The sequence below is a fragment of the Pipistrellus kuhlii genome, unplaced genomic scaffold, assembly GCF_014108245.1.
Source record: "Pipistrellus kuhlii isolate mPipKuh1 unplaced genomic scaffold, mPipKuh1.p scaffold_m20_p_30, whole genome shotgun sequence".
NCBI classification, from domain to species: domain Eukaryota; kingdom Metazoa; phylum Chordata; class Mammalia; order Chiroptera; family Vespertilionidae; genus Pipistrellus; species Pipistrellus kuhlii.
The window spans coordinates 1904256-1919856 of NW_023425530.1; positions in this window are offsets into that span (position 1 = coordinate 1904256).

Here is a 15601-nt window from a genome sequence, read left to right on the forward strand (position 1 = left end):
TTTAAACGCTCCTTCCTCTTATAAGCTGAGCACTGCTTCATGTGATTAAAAGCCCTTTGTCAGACCATCTTGAAACGAATCATTTAAAAAGTTCCCAGTGCCCATTGCCCATTGATGTGATGTTCAATCCTTCACCCTCGATCCATCCTGCTCAGCGTCGCTTGCTGAGTCATGAGTCAGGGACCACCCCCAAGCCGACTCTTCTCCTGATTCTGGGAAATTAGAAAAACCAAGCCCGTGATCACTATGTACGGAAAGCAGCAGCAGGCAAGCGGCTGGTGACTTCAGAGCCCTTCAAACTAAGACCCAGTGCATGCAGACCTGTCTGGCCAAAGACCCGTGTCCCTGCCGTCTGTGGCAGCACGGAGAGGGGGGAGGGTAGGGGGTCTCACGCTGCGCCCTCCCATGGCGGCCCTAACACTGCGAGCACCCAGGGCGTCTGCTGAGGCCCTGGGGTCCAGGTTTAACAGATCCCCACGGTGCGTCTTCCATCTCCTCCTCCACCTGGCGACGGCCCCTGTGTGCAAAAGCTCAGTTTTCTTTTCTTTTTAAAAAAATACATTTTATTGATTTTTTACAAAGTGGAAGGGAGAGGGATAGAGTTAGAAACATCGATGAGAGAGAAGCATCGACCAGCTGCCTCCTGCACACCCTCTACTGGGGATGTGCCTGCAACCAAGGTACATGCCCTTGACCGGAATTGAACCTGGGACCTTTCAGTCCGCAGATCGACGCTCTATCCGCTGAGCCAAACCGGTTTCGGCAAAAGCTCCATTTTCTTAAGGAAACCCAGCTTGCTCTCCGAGGGAGGCATGTCAGCCCAAAGGAACGCCCAGGCTGCCAGAGGGTGCCCACCTCCCTGCCCCACGCCCAGCGCAGCCCCACGAGCAACTGTCTGAGATCGTGGCCGTGGACGTGGGTGGAGCGGTCGGTGTCACTAAAAATTATCTCAAAATTGGTTTCAAAATTGCGTGAGCGCCTCTCCCCGGAACACCTGCTTCCCTCAGCAAACGGAGCGAAGCCGCTGCTGTGGCCGGCTCGTCCCTCGTGGAGGAGGGCGCGGGCCTGTCGCCATGACCACCCTGCGCTCGTCGCTGTGTCCCAGAAGGGACATCGCAGGGCTGGCGCCTCCGGGTGTGCAAAGCTGCAGCAGGCGGTGGCTGGCGCCCACCTCCGATCTGTGCGGCTGTGGCTCCTCCCGGTGTCCCCAAGCGGATAGGCCTCCGGGACAGACTCACCCTCCTTCCCCAGGCTCCTCGAGGCTCACAAAGCTCCACTGGAAAGACCTTCTTCCTCGTAGAAAAGGTTTCTGGCAACCAAACAGGGCAGATGCTATGGCAGGAAAACCCATCAGACGCCCAACTTAAGGTAACCAGATGTCCCGCTTTTGGCGGGACAGTCCTGATTTTTAACAAATTGTCTCGCGTCCCTCCGCATTTTTAAAAAAAAGTCCCGATTTTTGGACTTTTAAAAAAATGCCTCGGGACGCGGGACAACTTGTTAAAAATTTCGATGTCTGGTCACCTTACCTTAACTGCTTCTGCCTCATTCTACTTTAAAGGCTGGGAAATCAAACTCTTACTCCTCAACCCCTTACAGCTAGCTATGCACGGTCATGTGACGTGTTCTGGCAATGAGACCTGAGTGATCGGGAAATCCTGGGAAGTGTTTTTATTTCCTCCTGGAAGGGATGGTGAGGGCTGGTGCCACCCCTTTTCCCCGTTCCTCTTACCGCTCCCTCCCAGGTGGAATGTGGGCGTGATGGCTGGAGCCACAGCAGCCGTTTTACAATCATAAAAGCCAGAGCCTGAGAGATGTCTCCGACATCATTCATTCATTCATTCATTCATTCGCTTATTGGATGGGTCGTGTTTGCCTGTTTCCATGGTGTAAATACTCCCACCAGGCAGATTTCCAGCCACTCACATGTGGTCACAGAGTGCAGAATTCAAAAGCACGTCATTGCAAAATGTTCCCACCAAACAGATACAGTGAACATAAAACCTCAAGAGCATAGATAATAGCAAACTGCAGTAAAAGTTAGCAAACAATGAGTTGTGAATATTTAGCTCTAGTTAGTAGAATTTATTTAATTGTAAGCTTTTATAATTCATTTTTCATAATGGGTGTTTGATAACCTGTCTGCAAAATTCCCGAAAGTCCTGCCAGCTGGGAGGAGCTGGCCCCTGTGCACCGCCAGTGGTGGGAGCCGGCGGGCGTGAGCAGCAGCATGTGGAATGCGGCCCGGAATCAGGTTTACTTGGGTCCCTAGCTATCAAGTCTGTTCATCCGACACCAGAATCGCACATTTGGCTGAGCCCAGAGGTCCCTGTGTTTAGCTGGCGAAGTGCTGTGTTGGGTTCTGTTATATTTGTGGCAGCTCAGACGGCCAGCGGCCCCATGCTACCTGTTGGGAGCACCTCCCAGCCATCGACTCACCAATGGGGCTGGCTGGCGCAGCTACAGAGCTGATCCACGCAGCCCTGTCTCTGCACCTCCATTCACACCCTCTCCATCACCTGCCAGGATCCTCTCTCTCACAGCTGAGGGTCCCAGTGGGCACAGACCCTGTGCCTCCCAGCGGCCTGACCTGAGCCCCCGCTCACCGTACAGCCTGTTTCTAGGCTGAGTATTTACCCAGGTGGCTTATCAACAACAGACACAGTGAGTCCTCACCGAAGGTTGCTGTTTTGCTTAAAGGTCTGCAACTTTAAGCAAAACCATGTATTATGAAACCAGTTCACCACCGATGATGGATACAAACGAGTTAAGTTCCCGTTATTCGAGGACCTGCTGCACTTCTCACGGTGCTGGCGGCTGGCAGCCCAAGACCAAGGCGCCAGCAGTGCCTGCTGAGCGCACTCCTGGTTCACCGACTCTTGTCACTGTGGCCTCACGTGGCAGAGGGGCAAGCAAGCTCTCTGGGGGTCTGTTCTAAGGGCGCTAATCCCATCCATGGGGGCCCCACCCTCATGACCTAATCACCTCCCAATGGCCCCACCTCCATACACCATCGCGTTGGGGTGTAGGATTCAATTGAATTTTGGGGAGACCGACATTCACTCCACAGCAGAGGTGTCTGTCATGCGTGCCGTTGGGAAGTCATTTGGTTGGGACTGTCTCTGCAAACTGGGTGGAGCTTAACTGGACACTGTGGACACTTTTCATCTCATTAGATATTCACCCTTCATGTTTTAATGCCAATCTAATATTTCCAAATTTTTTATGGAGCCATAATTTAGATTTCATAAACCCACATTAAGTGGTACAACCTCATAGATTTGGCAAGTGCACACCCGTGGATAACTACTGCCCAGAACAAATTACAGAACATTTGCCTCCACCGGAATATTCCCTCCAGCTCAGAGGCAGCCGCTGGCCGGCCGTCCCTGGAGTAGTGTTGCCTGCCCTGGAACGTCCTGCACACGGGACTGTCAGAACGCAGCCGCTGTGCCTGTTTCCCCCCCTCGGCCCAGTGCACGTGGGACCCCCGTGCTGCTCCCAGCTTCTGCAGCTCATCCTTCTCTGCTGCCGTGAGGGTTCCTTCGCGCGGCTGGATCCCAGCTCCTTCGTTGCTCACTATTGACGACCATTCGGTGATGGAAGTAAAGCCGCGATAGCCGGCCGGCGCGGCTCAGCGGTTGAGCATCGACCTCTGAACCAGAGGCCCCTCCCGGCTTGATTCCAGGCCAGGGCACTTGCCCGCGTTGCCGGCTCCATCCCCACTGTGGGGTGTGCAGGCGGCAGCTGACCAAGGACTCCCTCTCATCATTTCTATTTCTTTCCCTCTCTCCCTTCCTCTCTGAAATAACAAAAATATTTAAAAACAGCAAGCAGGTAAAGCCACTGTGAATGCATTGATACGCACGGGTGTTTGTGGACACTTACCCTGCTCGGGTAAGGTGACCAGATCGTCCAGGTGTTGGCGGGACAGTCCTGATTTCTAACAACTTTTCCCGCGTCCCGGGGCGTTTAAAAAAAGTCCTGATTTTTGGAAAGATTGGAAACATTGGAAAGATTCTTTCCAAAAATCGGGACTTTTTAAAAACGCCGCGGGCCGAAGCCGGTTTGGCTCAGTAGAGCGTCGGTCTGTGGACTGCAGGGTCCCAGGTTCGATTCCGGTCAGGGGCATGTACGTTGGTTGCGGGCACATCCCCGGTGGTAGATGTTTCTCTCTCATCGACGTTTCTAGCTCTCTATCTCTCTCCCTTCCTCTCTGTAAAAAATCAATGAAATATATTTTAAAAAATAATAAAATAAAATAAAATAAAAACGCCCCGGGGCGCGGGAAAAATGGTTAGAAATCAGGACTGTCCCGCCAACACCTGGACGATCTGGTCACCTTGTGCCTGGGGGCCTCGCGGAAGTGGTTTCCAAACAGCACTGGGGCAGTGGTCCCTGCACTCGGCTGTGGAGCAGAGGAGAGACGAAGCCTGGAGGCCAGGGCACTGCCGCGGCCGCAGCAGCTGTGGGGGCAGGACCATGAGGGGCCGAGGCCCCGGGGAGGACTTTGCTTTTGTGCGTTTTTCTGGGAGAGCGGGAGGATGCCGAGGGGGGAAGCATCAGGACCCGCCCGTCCGGGGTTTGTTCAGGGGACAGGAGTGGAAGCAGGAGACCTGCCATCTCCTGCAGGGCCTCAGCGATGGGACCAGGTGGGTGAGGGCCCCGGGGCCCCAGCGGGAGTGAGCGCTGCTGACGTCGGGGCCACGGCCATCTGATCGCGGAGTCTGTTCGCAACAGCTGCCTGGTGACAAGTACAATAAAGTGTATTAATGAGGCCATTATTACTCCCTAATTAAAAGCTAATAACGAAGAGTTAATTGCCTTTAAAAGATGAAGCTAGTCTGGGCTGGGATTTATATCTGTTTGCCTTGGCGTGCCCGGATAGGCTGATACTTGGGGACTAATTAATTGAATCCAATCTTACAGAAAACGAAATCTCTGCTCGGGCCATTGAATTAAAAGGTGTCTGCAGCAGCTAAGGTGTCCTGGGCCTCTGCTCCTGCGGGGGGAGGTGGGGGTTGGCAAGGCAAAGTGGGGGGTCTGGGGACTGCTCGTCGCCCCGATTCTCATCATTCTTGGCTGGTTGGGGTTCAGGTGTCCAGTCAGGCCCAGAGTCAGGCCACCCAGAGGCTGTTCCAGGACCCAACAGGCCCAGCGGAACCTCAGATCCACTTCCTCCTCCCCCTCCTCCTCCTCCTCTTCCCCCTCCTCCTCCTCCTCCTCATCATCATCATCATCATCGCCTTTTATTTAGAAATAGCTTAAGATTCACAAGAAATTGCAAATTAAATAAATAAATAAATAAATAGTACAGATAAGTCCTGTGCACCCTCCCCCCAGCCTCCCCCAATAATTGTATTTCATACAACCACAGTATCTATTAAAATCAGGGTACTGGGATAATGCAATTAACTCAGACACAGCCTTATACAGATTTTACCATTGTCTTTTAAAATATTTTTAAATCTGTATTCTTTTTTTAAAAAAATTTGGGATATATGTCACATAGCAGGAAGATCAGCCAATTCAGTGGCTTTATTGTATTCACAAGACTGTGCAGCCAGGACTACCTGGTTCCAGGACACACTGTCACCCACGAGAATCCTCGGCCCCCGGGGCACCCCATCTCCCCAGCCCAGGTGACCACAGCCCACTTCCTGCCCTGGCTGTGCCTGCCGGGACCTGCCACGTGAATGGAATCGCACGGGTGGCCCTTGTGCCTGGCTTCTCTCGCTGAGCTCGTGTGAGCAAGGTCCATCCGCGTTGTAGCGAGCCTCAGTGCTTCACTCTATTCTGTGTGCAAGTGTTCGTGTGCACACGTTTCCGTTCCGTTTGCACGAACACAAGGCTCAGCTGCCCTGAACACGGAGCAAAGCAACGTCTTCTTCCCCTCCCTCCCGCCCTCCCGCCCTCCGGCCCGGCCTGGACCCTCCTCTCGGGAGAATGTGCCAGGCCGGCGGGGCCTCCTGCACGCTGCTCTGTGTCTGTCGACGTCTCCGCGTCCCAGGATTGTTTTCTCTAAGATGAAGTCTCAGCTCTAACGGAATCTGGCCGTGCTCCTCGTTGTTTTCTAGAAAATCCCCATGGATTTACCGCCTTCGTTTTCCTTTCCTTTTGAGTCACAACAAATCCAAACAGTGCTCTAACTGTAAGACTGAAACCTGAATGATTTTGTGATACATATATCTGGGATCCCCAAAGCAGGATGTATATGGTTACCACCACCCTAAAAACGTAGCTCAGAGATCAGCAAACTCCGGCCCACCAGCAGACTAAGAATGTTTTTACATTTTTTAAATGGATTTTTTAAAATCTAAAGAAGACAAGTGTCTCACCACACATGAAAATGGAACAAAATGCAAATTTCTGTGCCATGAAGTTTATTGGAACACAGCCTCCGCCTTTCCTTTTCCTAATGCCTGTGCCTGTGTTCACACCACAGGGTCAGCACTGAGCACCGGGAACAGAGACCCCCAGCCCACAGGGCCTAAAGCATTTATTCCCTGGCCCTTTATAGAGAACTAGAGGTCTGATGCACAAAATTCGTGCACAGGCATGGTCCCTAGACCTGGCCGGTGGTCAGGGCCAGTCAGGGCCTTCCTTCCCCCGTCTGCTGGCTGCAGGCTGGGGCATTCCTTCGTTCCTTGTTGCCCCCTGGTGGTCAGACACGTCATAGTGAGCAGTCAAACTCCAGGTGGGTCGAACTCCCAAAGGGACAATTTGCATGTTAGCCTTTTATTATATAGGATGTTTGCTCACGCCAGTTCTACTTGCACTGAGACTCCAAGAGGTTAAGAGCTGTGCTCAGTGTCACACAGCAAAGGCCCTTCTCCTTGGCTCTCGCTGGGTCATATTCAAACATTTGTCAGTCATTTCTTTATGTGACAGATATTTAATGCTGTCACTGTGCCCTTCCTGTGCTGGTTGAAACTGGGGCCTCAGAGACACACCAGAACCAGACACCACAGTCCTATGGGGTCAGACACGGGGAAGGCCAGGGTGGGCGGCAGCAGAGCCCCCAGAAAGCTGCCGTTCTTTGGAGGACGAGGAGGAGGAGTTCTCTGGGGAGAAGGGTGTCAGCGGGTACAGACTCCATGATGCAAGGAGGGGCGTGGCGATCAGAGCCTGAAGGCAAGCAGAGAGGTTTTGCTCTGTTCAAATGCTACTGTAAGCTGGGCTATTGGCTGGCCCGTGCGGCCTCCCAGCGCTCAGGGCAGGTGCCTGGCCAGGTGGGCTGAGCTGTGAACTAGTTTTCCCTCCACGTGGAGCCGGAGAACTGGCTCCAAGGCCGGCACCGGTCGCTGTGGTCTTGACGTAAGCCCAGCCACGCCCCACGCTTCCTGCTGAACAGGCTGCGGGGTTTGCTCGGTGGACCATCAGCTCCGCATGCCGGACTCTGGGCTGCAGCCTGGCCGGACCCACGGCTTTCCAGGGGCTCCCACTGGTCTCCTGGCCAGGAGGGCGGGGAGCTAGCCCAGCGGGCGGGGCTGTGAGCGAGGGCCACGTGCCCGCGGCCTCCCAGGTGCTGCCAGTCGAGCTTCCAGGGAGGGGCCGGGGCTCCTCGCAGGTGAGCGGACTGCACATCAGCTCCCCTGATTGGGCAGGGGGCAGCCGGGCCAGGCCGCACGCCCGCCGACCTGCACCCCCGGCCCGGCCAGCCGTGCCGCTCCGTGCTCCGTGGCTCTGCCGGGGAGCACAGCTGCTGGTGCTCCCCTGCTCCTCGGACTCTGCAGGTAGGACGGGTCTGCCGGGACCAGAGCACTGGCGTTTGCAAGCCCCTCCCCCTTCACTGGCCTGTTCCCGGGGCCAAGCCCCACAGACTCCCCGGGGGCTGAGACCAGAGTGGGGGCTTCCAGAAAGTGAACCGGAGTGTGGGGTGCGCCGGATGAGGGCCCACAGGCTCAGGGAGACCGGGCATGGTGCTGCCGGCCGGGGAGGGCGATGCGGTCAGCCTGTGCTTGCTTTGCTTACCCTTTGGATGTGGTTTGCTTTGTCGCTGCGGTGAGGTGGGTGCTGCGGGCTCACCCCGTGTCCTGGGGTTTTCTCCGTGGGTTCTGAAAACATTGGGAATGCTGATGGCGTCCCTCCCCGACCCTCTGCTTTCACACCCCAGACATGGCTGAGGCGCCCAGACCCACCTCCGCCGGCCTTCGTACCCGCCGTGCCCTCTGCCGGGGCACTGGCTCCTCGTGTTAACCCCCTCCCCCCTCTCCTGTTTATTCTTCGGCTCCCAGTATGGGTGTCCCCTCCTCCGGGAAGCCTTCCCTGCTTTCTGGTTTTATGTGTTACGTACCCGTCTCCCGGGAGCCCTGGGTGCCAAGGGCAGCGGTGTTGACGGCTTAGGTCTGGAGCTGCGTGCGGACATGGTTTGAGTGTGCCAGAGTTGTCTGAACCTTCAGAGGATTCACAGTCTTTGGAGGATTCCTGGAGAGAGGACCATGGATTTGTAAACTGGGATGAAAACCAGAAAAGGGCTGGGCAGGACAAGACAAAGAAAAAGGCTTGCCGAAACTGGTTTGGCTCAGTGGATAGAGCGCCGGCCTGCGGACTGAAAGGTCCCGGGTTTGATTCCGGGTCAGGGGCATGTACCTTGGTTGTGGGCACATCCCCAGCAGGAGGTGTGCAGGAGGCAGCTGATGGATGTTTCTAACTCTCTATCCCTCTCCCTTCCTCTCTGTAAAAAAATCAACAAAATATATTTTTTAAAAGAATCATATACATTTAAAAAAAAGAAAAAGGGTTCTCAGCAGAAGGACCAGCCGAGCAAAGGCCGGAGGCAGCCTCACCAGCATCCGCCTGAGGGGGGCGGTCCCACCTCTGTCCCTCTGGCCCAGCACACATGGAGGTGCTCCACCTGCCTCGCCTGCCATGCGTCTGTGCGCTGTGGCCACCTGCCGGCCCAGGGCGCCAAGAACAACCAGCACGTGATGGACTGTGCTTCCGCTCGCCTTGTTAGCAAGGCTGGTTTAAACAGCCTCTGCTGGGGGGGGCAACGCATGAGGTGGTGTGTCCCAGCTCTGGGCCCCGTGAAGTTCACGTGCATCCATCCTATGTAGACGAGCCCCACAGATTCCACTCCCTGAGTTAGCGTGTTCTTCATGATGGTCTCCCAGGAAATCAACTGATCTGCACTGAGGCTTTGCTGTGGGAAGGCTGGTCATGTGGAAGGCTGGTCATGTGGAAGGCTGGTCATACGGAAGGCTGATCATGTAGAAGCTGGTCATGTAGAAGGCTGGTCATGTGGAAGGCTGGTCATATGGAAGGTTGATCATGTAAAAGGCTGGTCATGTAGAAGCTGGTCATGTGGAAGGCTGGTCATATGGAAGGTTGATCATGTAAAAGGCTGGTCATGTTGAAGCTGGTCATGTGGAAGGCTGGTCATGTGGAAGGCTGGTCATATAAAAGGCTTGTCATGTAGAAGGCTGATCATATGGAAGGCTGATCATGTAGAAGGCTGGTCATACGGAAGGCTAGTCATTTGGAAAGCTGATCATGTAGAAGCTGGTCATGTGGAAGGCTGATCATTTAGAAGGCTGGTCATACGGAAGGCTGGTCATGTAGAAGGCTGGTCATACGGAAGGCTGGTCATGTAGGAGGCTGGTCATGTGGAAGGCTGGTCATGTGGAAGGCTGGTCATGTGGAAGGCTGGTCATGTGGAAGGCTGGTCATACGGAAGGCTGGTCATGTAGAAGCTGGTCATGTGGAAGGCTGGTCATATGGAAGGCTGGCCATGTGGAAGGCTGGTCATGTGGAAGGCTGGTCATGTAGAAGCTGGTCATGTGGAAGGCTGGTCATGTGGAAGGCTGGTCATGTGGAAGGCTGGTCATACGGAAGGTTGGTCATGTAGAAGCTGGTCATGTGGAAGGCTGGTCATATGGAAGGCTGGTCATGTGGAAGGCTGGTCGTGTGAAAGGCTGGTCATGTAGAAGGCTGGTCATATGAAAGGCTGGTCATGTGGAAGGCTGGTCATACAGAAGGCTGGTCATATGAAAGGCTGGTCATGTGGAAGGCTGGTCATGTAGAAGCTGGTCATGTGGAAGGCTGGTCATGTGGAAGGCTGGTCATATAGAAGACCACAGATGTCAGTCCATCTTTTTTTTTTTAAGTTCTAATATTGAAATAATTCTAAATTCACAGGCAGTTACAAAGGTAATACAGAGAGAAACGGTATGTGCTTCAGCAGCTTCCTCCAATGGTTACATCTTATGTGGTTAGTGTGACACCAAACCACGAGACTGATGGTGCTAAGATGCGCCTAATTCTAGGCAGTGTTATCACATGTAAGTCCAGACACAGACCAGCTATCACCACAAGCTCTGCCTGCGCTGGCTCCCCGGTCACTGCGCTCCTATCCCCGCCGCTGGGCTCCTGTCGCCGTGACGGTTGTTATGCCGAGTGTCCTGCCCATCGGGGCCTCCCGCAGCGCGGCTCTCCCAGAGGGCTCTTCCCGGCCCGAGAGTGGTCTGGGGAGGCAGCCACGCCGTGGGGCAGCGCTGGCTCTGTTCGCTGCCGAGTGTATTCCACGGCCGGCCGGACGTGGTCTGTTGGGTGAGTCACACACTGAAGGGCGTCAGGGCTGGTCCCAGTGTGTGCCCACTGGACAGAGCCGCTCGGAGCATCCGTGCCGGGCGGTGTGGGCTTCAGCTCCGCTTGTCTGGGTTCAGTGCCAGGAGCACAGTGGCTGTGTCGTATGGCATCGCTCGTTTTTAAAGGAACTGCCACCTGCTTCCCGGAGGGACTGTCCCCTTTCCATCCCCCGCGGAGCCTGGAGCTGGCCTCGCCGTCTCAGAGCACCTTTATCTCCATCCAGGCTTTTCCTGGAAGCCCGCGGTCCTGGGCCCCAGAGGAAGCTGCTGGAAGAGGAGAAGGCTCGGCTCGGAGTTCTGTTAGGACTGGCTGTTGTCTCCTCTCCTTCCCCGCCCCCCGGCCCCGGACACTTTATATTGAAGCCCTAACTCGCCACCCGCCAGTGTGTGGAGGGGCTGTTGAGGCCGTTGGGTTTGGATGAGGCTAGAGCCCCAGGAGGGGGTTGGGGGCCGTGGGAGGCGGAAGGGCGCAGGCGCTCTCTGTGCGCTCACGGGGGGGCTCAGGGGGACGCCCGTCCGCAAACCGCTCGGCGCTCTCCCTGGACCGGCCCTGCTGGCGCCCGGTGAGGATGTTCCGTTGTCTCAGCCGCCTGCCCGCCAATGTCACGGCCGCTGAGCCGCCGAAGGCAGCTTGGAGGGCGCCAGCCGTGGCGCTGAACCCCCACCCCACCCCCGAGCTTCTGGGATCAGAGCGGCTCCGGGCAGGAACCCCGCACAGATCGAGCACCAGCGTCTGAGGACTTTATCTTCCAAAGCAAGCTCTCGGCCTGCTGCCCGCTCTCCGGTCCACACGGTGGAACTGCCGTGGCTGGCGGCTCTGGGCAAATCAGCGGCACCACAGACCCGCAGGTGTTTGGGGGGAGCCTGGGCACGTTTTCCTCCCAACAAAGGTCCCGCTCGGGCCCTCTGGGGGCGCCGTGTGAATCCTCAGTCACAGGGACACTCTGAGGAAGAAACGGAGGCTCCATTCCTTCCCCCCAAAGCCTCTCTCCTCATTCATTACCAGACAGACCTTTCTCTCTCGGTTTTCTCATTTTTAATTTTGATATAGACTTCCAGGAAGTTGCAAAAATCGCAGGTAGTCCCATGTAGCTTTCCCCAATAGCCCCATGGTGGCATCTTCTGTGGTTAGAGAGCAGCATCGAAACCGGGAAATGACTGTGTAACAGGACTGCCGGTTTGTTTTTTGTTTTGTTTTATTTTTTTAATATATATTTTATTGACTTTTTACAGAGAGGAAGAGAGAGGGATAGAGAGAAACATCGATGAGAGAGAATCATCGACCAGCTGCCTCCTGCACACCCCCTACTGGGGATGTGCCCACAACCAAGGTACATGCCCTTGACTGGAATTGAACCCGGGACCCTTCAGTCTGCAGGCCAACGCTCTATCCACTGAGCCAAACCGGTTTCGGCAGGACTGCCAGTTTTTAAAACCTGCGTTCGCGCATGTGCATGGGTGTGTGTTTCCATGCAGTCTCATCCACGTGTAACTCCAGGGGCTCACCGCCACCATCAAACCACAGCACTGTGTCTCCCCCCACCCCCCCAGTCGTCCCCTGGCGCTGTTTCTCCACGTTCACCACCGGCCTCCACGCCCTTGTCCCCAGGAGACCACCGCCTGCTCTCTGCCTCCATGGCTCCCTCTTCTGAGAACGCTGTGCACACACACAGGCCTCTGACCGCCTGCTGCCATGCCACCCTGCCAGGCTGCCCTTGACACCACCGTTCCCTTTTAATGGCCAATAGTCCAGGCGCCGCTCGGCCAGAGCTGGCTCCCCCCGCCGGTGCCTGCAGGAGGGCTGTGCCGGTGCTTGTTGTTGTGATGAGCTGTGGGAACACTGTGTGTGCTGTGTGCAGGAGCATATGTTTCCGTGTCTCTGGGACGCACGCCCGGGGAGGCACTCGCTGGGGGGATGGCAGCTCCATGTTTACTTTGCAAAGTCTGAGGCGCCTGCTCCAGAGCGGCTCTGCCCACCCGTCCCCGCCAGCAGGCACGGGGGCCAGTTTCCAGGGTCCTCTCAGCGGGGGCCCTCTCCGTGCCGTTTGCAGCTCTTCCGAGAGGGGGGTGGCATCTCTCTGCTGATTGAGTTTGCGTTCCCCGGGCGGCTGACGGTGTTGGAAATCATTTCATGTGCTTATTTGGCGTCAGATCATTTATTCTCTTTTAAAATATGATTGAGGCCTGTCCGGTGTGGCGCAGCTGGTTGGAGCGTCATCTTGTACACTGGAGGGCAGGGGTTTGATCCCCCGTCAGGGCACATGTCCAGGTTGTGAGTTGGATTTCTGGTCAGGGCGCCAACCCTGATTGCTCTGTGCCTTCAGCGGGTGCGAGCGGCAGCTGCTGGCCCTGATCCCCTCAGGCTTCTCCACCTCCTCCTGTTCCTGAGGGGAGATCAGGGCTGGCAGCCATCTCTCACACCTGCTGCCAGTGTCGGGCCCACTTGTACCTGCAGCTGGTGCCAGAGCCGCTGCTCAAACCCACTGCCGGTGCTCAGCACTGGTCCCAATCGCTTGGCACCATCAGCAGGTGTGAGCGGCAGCTGCTGGCCCTGATCACCCCTGAGGGCTTCTTTATCTCCCCCTGTTCCTGAGGGGCAATGGGGCAGCAGCTGCCGCTCACACCTGCTGATGGCACTGGCCTCACTTGCTCGCTGCTGGTGCCAGACCCAATTGTTCTGCACCTTCATCGGTGCGAGTGGGGCTGGCGCCATCAGTGTGTGGGAGCAGCGGCAGCGGGAGTGGGGCTGCTGGCAGACAGGGGACCAGGGGCCATGGCGGCAGGAGGGGCTGGGCCAAAATTCGCTTCCATGCCCACCAAATTCGTGCACTGGGCCCCTAGTTATAAAAAAGGCCACTGCAAACACTTGTCTGCTGGTTTTCGTGTAAACACATGCTTTCCTTTCTCTTGGGTAAATACCTAGGAGGAGGGTGTATAGGTCCCCACTAAGCAAATAAACTTCATAAAAGTCTGCTAAGCCAGTTCCAAAGTGGTTTCATCACATTTTGCGCGCGCACACACACCAGCAGTGGCTGCATTCCAGCTGCTTCCCATCCTCGCCAACGCTTGATGTGGTCCATCTTTTTAGATATTCTAGAGCTGCACTGCCCAGCACAGTAGCCACTAGCCACACGGGCTGTTTAAACTGAAGAGAAATAAAACAGGAAGGCCCAGCTCTTCACTCATGCTGGCCCGGTAGCCGTGTCTAGGTAGCGGCCGCCGTGTCGAACACACAGATGAAAACTGCGTTCATCGTCACAGAAAGGTTTGTTGTGATCTGCTAGTGCGTACGAGGAGGTGTCGTGCTATTCTCACTTCTCAGTGTCATTTCGTAAATCTCTCTTTTTCCTTAAAACCACCCACAGCTGGATTCTGTCACTGTCGGTCAAATCCCTGCCAATGGCATTTTCCATGAGGAGGAGACACAGCGTTGGTGATCCCTACATCGAGCCTTCCCAGAGCACGCACCCACATGCTTTGCTGTCGTGCACATGCGTGTGAGGGGGCAGGCAGAGGCGTGGGCATGGCCCACTTCCCTCCTCCTCTTTGGACCATGACCTGGGATCCAGTCTCCCTCGCCTCCTCCTTCCTCCCTGTTAACTGCTCCTGCTCCCCGCTGCAGCCCCCACCTCCCTCAGTACTTTCTCCAGGCAAAAGCCAAAGTGATGTTTTTAAAAATATGAATCTGACCATATATCTCTGTGGCTAGAATGTCAGCTTCTTCAAAGGCAAAGATTTTGCTCTGATTTTCTGGATCTCAAGTGCCTATTACACAGTAGGTGCTCAATAAATGCCGATTGAATGAATGAATAGCTTACACCTGACAGCAGATATTGTAGTTGGCCCACCCAATAACCATTTTCCCTCTCTTCTTTAGTCAGACAGTCCTGGTTTTATTTGGAGTATCAACACATCAGTTAAAAGACTAGCTGAGACTGGTTTGGCTCAGTGGATAGAGTGTTAGCCTGTGGACTGAGGGGCCCCAGGTTCGATTCCAGTCAAGGGCATGTACATTGGTTGTGGGCACATCCCCGATGGGGAGTGTGCTGGAGGAGGCTGATCGATGTTTCTCTCATTGATGTTTCTAACTCTCTATCCTTCTCCCTTCCTCTCTGTAAAAATCAATAAAATATATTTTAAAAAAGAGACTAGATTTCTGAAAATGGGAACACAACAACTCAAAAATCTATGGGGCACAGCTAACGCAGTCCTAAAAGGAAAATTCATAGCATTGCAGCCCTACCTCAAGAAACAAGAAAAATCTCAAATAATCTAACTTTACACTTAAAGGTACTGGAAAAGGAACAACAAGCAAAGCTCAAAGTGAGTAGGAGACAGTTAATAAAGATCAGAGCAGAAATAAATGGAATATAGAGTCTTAAAAAATACAAAAGATCAATGAAACCAGGAGCTGGTTCTTTGAAAAGATAAACAAGATTGACCAACCTTTGACCAGACTCAGCAAAAAAACAGAGAGAGGACCCAAATAAATGAAATCAGAAATAAAAGAGGAAAATGATAACTGATACCAAAGAAATACAAAGGGTTGTAAGAAAATACTATATCAGCTATATGCCAACAAATTGGACAATCTGGGTGAAACAGATAAATTCCTAGAAACATACATTCTTCCAAATCCGAATCAGAAAGAATCAGAGAATCTAAATAGACAGATTAGATTACAACTAGTGAATTTGAAGCTGTAATAACAAATCTCCCAACAAACAAAAGTCCTGGGCTGGATGGCTTCACAGGTGAATTTTACCAAACAGTCAAAGAACTAATACCTCTACTTCTCAAACTGTCCCAAAAAATTCAAGAGGAGCCAGTGTTATCCTAATTCCAAGACCGGATAAAGACACTATAAAGAAAGAACATTATAGGCCAATATCTCTGATGAATATAGGCTAAAATCCTCAGCAAAATATTTGCAAACTGGATGTAAAAAGGACATTAAAAAGATCACACACCATGGCCAAGTAGGATTTATTCCATGAATGCAAGGTTGGAAC